At 39.8% G+C, this 8,454-nt stretch overlaps 1 protein-coding gene across 6 annotated transcripts in view; it reads right to left on the reverse strand.

Moving 5' to 3' along the window:
• The window catches only part of OSBPL3 (oxysterol binding protein like 3), a 106,636-nt gene extending 98,623 nt beyond the window's left edge, over nucleotides 1–8,013 (reverse strand). For 2 of the 6 annotated variants that reach the window (XM_088150693.1, XM_088150688.1), the window contains exon 1: nucleotides 7,906–8,013. The gene's annotated coding sequence lies outside the window, so the exon portion shown is untranslated. Of the gene's footprint in view, nucleotides 1–6,688; nucleotides 6,880–6,925; nucleotides 7,171–7,905 lie in introns of those variants that run through there. The other 4 variants (XM_088150690.1, XM_088150689.1, XM_088150692.1 and 1 more) reach the window with 3 other exon arrangements.
• Between the last annotated feature and the right edge of the window lie 441 nt (nucleotides 8,014–8,454).

An 8,454-nucleotide genomic window follows, 5' to 3' on the forward strand; every position in this document is an offset into this window, starting at 1 on the left:
AGTTGCTTTTAAAGATATAGTCAGAAATTAAGCAGAACACCATAAACTATATACTGGTTGTTACTTACCTACATCAAGTGATTTAACTAAAGCACTGCCACTCCCATGATTAAAAGTTTTCCCAAGCCAGGAATCTGCTTGGAAAACTAGAGAGAAAGACCTAAACACACGAAAGATGAGTATTTTACCAGGCAGCAAAATAACAGCTTAAGTATCAAATCTGTACCTTATAAAGAGGCCATCTTCAGTCACATGGGAGCTGCTCTTTTGTAATGCACTCCCATGCAGGCAACCGCATGGGAGTGCATCATGGAAAAATGTCTCTAGTACAGCCAAGGACTGCTGCTGAAGGGCACCTGAGATGCTACACTCATTTGAAATTAAGCGCTGAAATGATAAAACTGGAAGATAAGACAGTCAGTTCCAGCCAAATCTTTTCAACTACACAAAAAGATCTGTAAAGCTCTCCTCTTCTATATTATCCTAACTAACATGATAAAAATAATGTAATGACAGACATTACACTGGACTGCCTGTAATTTTGACTTGGATTATGAAGATGTCATTTCAAATAAAGTACATCTATAAAGTTCACTGTGTAATGATAGTAGATCCACAAATCACTTTTTTTTAACCATGGTTGAATGAATAATCCATAAATGGCTGCGTCCACATAACACACTATGTTATAAACAAGTACATCATACCCTGGCATACACTGATTGTATTCCATGTGTACCTCTCACCTTCACTGAATTCAACTCACAGGTCTGTTGGATATATTAAAAGGAAGAACTACTTTTATGACTACACATCCACGAGGCACCAAGAGTGGCACATTGCTGCCTGAATCATTGTTTATACATCCAATTCAGAGTGTTGGTTATGCTGAGGGTCCCAACCACATAGAAGGAAAGAGAAGTTGGGGCTTGTTGGCACACTCTCTCAAGGGCTGCCCCCACTCTATGGAAGACCTGGCCTCCAGAGATACATAATGCCCTTAACCTCTTAGCCTTCAAGAAGGCCTTGAAAATGTGTTTATTTCACAGAGGTATGAGTACTGATCATACAACAGCTGTCTTGGGTTAGTTTAAGTCAGACTAATCAACTTTGTTGTTACTCTGGCTGAACATTGTCTCAAATCTATAAAGGTGGATAGTGTAGAACAGTGTTTCTCAACCCTGGCAGCTTGAAGATGTGTGGACTTCAACTCCAGAATTCTAGGAGTTGAAGTTCACATATCTTCAAGTTGCCGAGGTTGAGAAACACTGGTGTAGAAACAAATAAAATGATGCAAATGATGTGATTTGTGTACTCATATCAGATATTATGTTGCAAGTACTAAACTGCATCCTTTGCCTAACGATGTCATGATGCACAGGTTATCATTTTGGTGTCACTGAGATTTGTTATGGATGCTGCTATAATGACTGAGCTCCATAGAGGAAGGGTAGATTACAAATACTAGAAGTAACATTGATACAATCCTCCATACAACTGGAATTTGAAAGCAGGATGAATATATAACAAATTGACATTCACAATGGTGACTATTCATAAAGTCATCTTCCACATCATAGCTTTACAGAGTTATTGCACTGCAATGTAAATCCTAGCTAGCACATATCTGCAGGGCGTAAGATCAAGGAAGGCTGTGTTACATGTTATGAAATTTGGTTTTAAGAAGTCAGGAAAAGCCATCAGTATGTATGCTCCTCTCTCCCTTCACAATTTGGGATGTTAAGTTATTGGAAAAAATCTATACATGATCAAATATTGTTACATTTTCATCTACCTCATAACAGTATGCAAATAAATTTAGGAAAGACACATTACTGATGCATAACTTTTATGTTTTGACATGCAGGCTCAGAGCTTTATTGAGATAAAATTTTATTTAAACAGACAAACTCTGTCTTACAAATCATACTATAATCTGCAAATGTTCTGTCAGTCTCTTAAGCGGAACATGAAAAGCATTTTTTTTAAAAAAATCAGCTTCATTTCAGACATCATCTATATTTCCTGTGCTTTGCAAGCAGTCAACAAGTTTCTGGGTTTACCACAGTTGCAAGAGCTTTTCTTGCCCTTCTTTGGATTCATTTATTCTCAGAGTAATAGCTTTTTCATTGAGCAATTTCTTCATTACAACATAGGCAATAATGCTATACATACAAATCCTATGAAATAAAATTTGGCATTATGAAAGCACCAGATAGTCATTAAAGTTTAGGCAGAAGGATGTGACAAACTAGAAGTAGTTCAGCTCAAACAGTATAATTCTCTTGGGCACGTATCCAACAAGACCAGCCCTACTAATAGGGTGGAAGCTACATCTCTCAGGCAGCTGGTTCTGGCGGTCAAGAAACAGAAGCAAATTCTTTGTTATACTTTTATGACAGGAAGGAGGAGAGGTATTTATGATATGTTTTGGTACTTCAACAAATTGCCTACCTTTCAGTACAATAGTCTTGATGGGGCCAGATGTGGCCATTAGCTTCTACAGCTCATGTCTTAGGCTAGTTTTGCAAAATGGTCTATTTCTAAGGACTGTAAAGGGGTCCAGGCTGAAGAACTAGAAGAAATGGACATACTGAAAGCAGCTTTCATCACCTTGTTACAATCTGCAATCTAAACACATCTGAAAGGCAGCAAGTTGAGAAAGAATGGGTTTTACAGGAAATTACAGGCATCCACAAACCTTTTTGAAAGAATGCAACCATGATGGGCAAGGACCACAAAAGGATAACAAAGCAAAAAGATTCAGGCTATATGAACTGCACAATGTTTAGATTTTTTTTTTCCACAACTTGAAGTGCAAATATATTGGTGGCTTATGTCACATAGAATATTGACCAAATAAATGATGCACTAGCGCTCTTGAGCGATATACAGGGAGAAACAAAGTTTAAGCTGGGTAATCTTAATGACTGGTGATTAAGTCATTTGAAGCATAACTAGAAATAGACTCAAGATCACCTCAGACTTTATACTTCATTTAGTCATCCCTTTGGCAGTAAACACCCAGAATGATTTAAACAGAGAGCAAACCCCACACTCACTAGCACTGATGATGATACCTAGTCCAGTAATGAAACGTTTGCAACCAAGCTCAGAGAGCACCAAGGACGCCACAGTTCAACCCTGAGCTATGTATATTCTCTGCTATTGGATACTCAGACTGATTTATAAGTTCTTCTGAAACACAGAGCAATTAGAATCTTTGTTTTGGAAATCTACAAGCTAGAAATGGAAGTCAAAAAGTAAAAGGCATTTCCTCTTATGCTTTCCTACTCAAGAAAGCAGATAATGAGTTTCTTATCAACACAATATTGCTGTAATCTGAAACACATGTTTCCAGAAGCAAGTAAACTTTATTGCCTGGAATTCTTCATTTGATCCAAGTGCATATGAAAACTGGAAACTGCCTTACACTGAATTAATTCATTGTTCTGCTTCCCTACAAGAATTAGCAGCAACTTTTCAAAGTTTTGAGACAGGTATTTCCCCCTAGTTCTACCTGGAAATGCTGGGATCTTTAACATCCAAAGCAGAAGTTCTAACCCTTGTTGTTCCTTTTTTTCATTTCCACTGTGGTGAGTGTCACAGTTGTATTTGATGCTACTACCCTTCTGAATTGGCATTGTGCAAACTAAGCACCCAATACCAATCAGCTTAAAACACTTCAAGCAGAGGTGCCATGGTTAGCTGAACTGTGGGATCACCCCACATTCCCAGAATTTACAAGGGACTAGGAAATTATTCTATACTGCTTCGTGAACCATATCCAAATGACTGGATTTAATTACCTCTTAATTTCCCCTCATAATATAGTATCTAGCAAAGAGAAGGGAATAATGTATTTAACCCCCAAATGGAGCACCAGCACTTTCTGCAAGTAGAAAAAATACAATTATTCTCAAAGCCTCTGAAGTTACAATCAATAGCCAGCTGGCTATCCATTGTTATTTCCAAGGCACACAGTCAGAGGCCAACATCTGAAGTGGTTCCCTGCTGAATTTGCCTAAGGAAATTCACCTTTACACACACAATGTGTCAGGCAATATAAACTTTTTAGAAACCCAGGCTTAATAAAGCAATTAATCTAATATCAGCTGCGTTTCAATACAGGGAAAAATACATATTATGCTCTTCTGGAAGCAATCCCCAAAATATGATGCATTCAAAATGATTGAAAATCTATGCATGAAGCAGCAGATGAAATAAGGTAATGTCAGATATTGTTCTCTAATAATCCTACTATGAATTGCAGAGATGATATTCAAAATCTAAATCTGTTAAGGGAATGCAAATAAACCAGAACAACTGTTCATGTTTATGGAAGCTCATGAGTTTCAATTCTAGCTAAAAGCTAGTATTACAAGCAAACCAGGGAAACTGTATATCCATATTTCTGCATCTTGGTGGGCAATCTTTTTGTGACTTTGAGTCAAACTTTTTGTTTTTTTACCTAGCCTGTGAGAGTTCTCAGGAGCATGATGGTGACATCTCTGAAGGGAGGGACATTCAAAGAAGAGCTTTGAAGTAAAAGGGTGTATTAATCCTAACAAAACACATTGTTTCTACTTATCTGGACAATCTTCATTCTCAAAACACTATACTCAAATTTTTGTGATAGGGATATTGTTGATGGTTAGTGATCTAGACTTGTATTTACTAAATGAACTCATCCATGCTTGCTATACAGAACTGCAATAAAGTGAAGAAAAGAAAGGTTTAGACTGAATCAGAATGGTAATTTGAACCATACCTGAAAGTGTCTTACTCTTAATCTGTGCAATAATATAAAGAGGCATACAAATTTCTCAGTATAAGGCCCAACATAATCAAATCAAATCTTTATTATAGTCAAACACCAGCATAAGGAGGGTGGGGTGCAGTCAGTTAAAAAGCATAGAAAATATATCAGTCTAAATAATAATTATAATAATTATTTTAAAAAGTTAAAAGATATAAAGTAGATAGTATATATCTAAAAGGAATCTAAAAGAAGGGGTAGGAGCCTTAAAGGAGTGTAGGGGAGGTCCAACATGAAAAGCGCCACCCATCTTGCGATTCTGCTAACCCCAGCCTACCATTTGGGTTAGAAGAAATTTGAATAGAAATTGCCAAAGCCTCTATGATCTTACAGATACAGCAGATACACACAACAGTTGGCTGGACTGCAGTGTTTCTCAACCTCATCGACTTTAAGATGCGTGGACTTCAACTCCCAGAATTGCTGGCTGGGGGAATTCTGGGAATTGAAGTTCATACAACTTAAAGTCGATGAGGTTGAGAAACACTGGTTGAATGCTTTAAAGCCCTCTGTTCAGAAGTGTGACTTAGGCCTCCTGACATTTCAACAAATTCCCAGGTCCTCTGTTACCAAAACCTATTTCCCAAAGCCTTTTTAAAGGGAAAGTTCTCTTTTCCATTTAGAAGTTACATATTTACTGTAATGTAGCAACAGTTTGATGTAAAGTAGCTTAAGAAAATGAGGAGCATAAAAATAAATAATATTCTATCTTTTGATGGACCAGTTTACACTGAGAAAGAGCACAGAAATATCAACCCCACAGAACTCTTTGGCAGGTAAAAAACACAGCTAGTTCTCAGGGCATGTTGACCCATTTCACAGATTCTTGATGATACATACTACAGCTCAGAAGTGACTTTTTTTCAGAGTGGCTCATTCAGGCCTCATATAAAATTTTACCTGCATGAACAAACCGTTAAGCCCTTTAAAACTGTGCTCAGCCTATTTTTTGCAACCAAGAAATGAGAAGCCACTGAGATAAATACAAATGCCCCTCAATGATGTACTTTGGGAGTGGCCATATGAGATAATATGGTTAGCTGGTTATACATTACCAGGAAATAAGCATTATTTTCTTTCTGAAAAAAGTAATGTGTTTAGTTAAAAAATGAACCACATATACCCAGCTGGTTGCTAACTATAAAGACTTTTAAAATTACTGCTTGAAGGATGGATCTCTGCATGGTAAGGTCAGTCCTGAAACAGCTACCTGTCCTATCAGCTGCTATCCTGGTTGACGATCAGACTCTCCATGGTTATTGGGGGTGAAGGGGATGATTTCCAGCCCTGAGATTCGTAACCACCCCATTCACCCACTAGGGTAGTTTTCTCCTATGGCAACTTGATGTTTTTCAGATGTGTCACTACAGCTTCCATTAGCCCCTGCCCAGAAGTTTCATAAGATGCAATGTGACTTCCCTAACCATGTAACAAACTAGGTCAGAAGATCAGAAGACAAACAGTTTACTGGATCCAACTTCACCATCTAGACCAGCAATCCTTCCCCTCAGAGGGAAACAGCTAAAAGGCTTGAAAGACTGATTAAAGAACAATCATGGATGTGATCTGCCTCTTGCATTTGGAGATACCCAGTTATTAATCTACAAGAATCCACTTTCGTTTTTGGCCTCCCCGTTTGTGGCTATATAGTTAAAACTATCTAGGCATGAACAAAGCTATTTATACATTTGCCAGACAAAATGAATAAACAGAGGCAAGCAAGAAAAGGCAACTGAACAGGAAAGAGAAATACGTCAGAGTTGTAGCAAAATTCAGAATGCTAAAAGTTCCATTCCTGCTGCCTCCTGTATCATTTTAAAAAATCTACCAGAAGTAACAAGCTCTTCTGAAGCAGAATTTTATCCTTACCTGAGATCTGGCAGCAACTTGAAACATAGGTTGGACAAGTATAGCTTTCTCCAAGCTGTTGTACCTTTAGCGCAGAGAGAGTAACACCCAAGAGGCTTTTCACCACCTCTGAGTAACCTGTCAAAGCTAAAAAGGCAAAGAAGTACTGGTGGGCAGCCTCCCGCAACAAGGCGGGCGGGAGCGACAAACGGAAAGATATTCACTTTAAGCAGCGCTACCTGTGGACTTGTTACCCACCAGGAAAAAGGGTGGAGCCTCTGAGGTCGTCCCATTTCGGTTCCAAGGGGGTCTTCAGAGGGGCCAGAGAATCGTTTCCATTGATTGACAGCTGCTTTGACCAAATAGAATCGTTAAAGCGAACGGCGCAACGGAGTGTTTGCACGCGCTTTCCCGGACGGCGGGGTGTTTCCATGATGTCAGCAAGCAGCGTTTCTAGGGCAGGTGGCAGGAGGCGATGTGATGCGGGCGGGCAGACACCCATTCAGAGCAAGTCAAAGAACCTGACAACCTGCCGGCGGGGTTAGAGTTTCGTGTACAAGGATGGTTCACCCTAACCGCGCCGCCTTTTCCAAAGTTAAGAAGAAAAGATGCTTACCCTAACCCGTGGGTGGGTTTAAATTTAAGCCCAAAGAGACCCAGATAATTTAAATATAGGAGAGGAACGGTTGCGCCTTGTGCAGTCAACATTTCAGTTCAAAAAACTAATCTCTGCACCTCTTCCTGATCTTATGATCTAATTATGATTTAGTTTCCATAATGACTTGGGCTTTGCACCACGAACACATGCAAACTTCTTATTCTTTTAATGCAAAACAGCGGCCAGGTTTTAAGAAGCACACGGTTCCAGAATACCTCGCGCTCGCCCGGCGTCCTTCCCGAACGGCATCCGAGGTACTTACTTTACTACAAGCGAGGAATACGTAGCACCACTAAACTACAACGGTCTCTAGCGAGAGGCAACGTTTAAAAAAAGGAACGCGTTTTAATGGAGGAATATTTGCAAAGGAAAAGACCTTCAAAGGATCGTAACCGGGCTGAAAAGCTAAAAAGAGTCTTGAGAAAAACAGCCTTCGCTTCCATACCCCAAGGAAATTGTATGCGGTGACGATACCAGCCTGGCCAATTGGACCAAAATAGCCCTCCGTCACCTTAAAAACCACTCCGCAGATAAACCGAAGGAAAGAAGAAAAATGCCGAAAAGGTTTCAGGAGGTGTACCTTATTTTTTTATTAGGAAGCAGGAAACAGCCCCAGACATGCTCAGATCGCTCCGGGCTCATTTCAAAGTTCTGAATACTCGCTCGCTTCGCTCTTCCCTTCTCTTTCTATGGAATCTCTCAATGCAGTAACAAAAGGAAAGCGCCGCCAGCGCCGCCCAGATTCTGCTAAGGCTGCGGTTGCTATTGGCTGTTCTCAAAGGGGGCGGGGTTTCGCCTAGCATTCTTCAAGTAATCGCATCAACGTTTTGGCACCATTCAAGAGTTCTCGTGGTTGGAGGGATAAAAGCTGTTCATCCCAGATCCCTTCTGGCAGCTCTTTACCCCTGCGAGGAACGACCGAGTATAGTACACGGTTGGTTCTTAGCAGCCATTGCTTCTTACGAGTCATTGTTTTTGTTTCTGGTTTTGATTACCGAAGTTTCTTTCCAAACCACAGAACACTTATGGAAATATTGGAATTTGCCCGTGGTTTGGAATGGTGAAAGGGCCTGTCTCCATACTGAGTGACAGGGCTATCCAATCTTAGAGCAGACCAAAATGGCAAAAT

The sequence above is a fragment of the Python bivittatus genome, unplaced genomic scaffold (genome assembly GCF_059951505.1).
Source record: "Python bivittatus isolate LINGU-HERP-01145 unplaced genomic scaffold, Pbiv_v1 ctg000610_np1212, whole genome shotgun sequence".
Lineage (NCBI taxonomy): Eukaryota > Metazoa > Chordata > Lepidosauria > Squamata > Pythonidae > Python > Python bivittatus.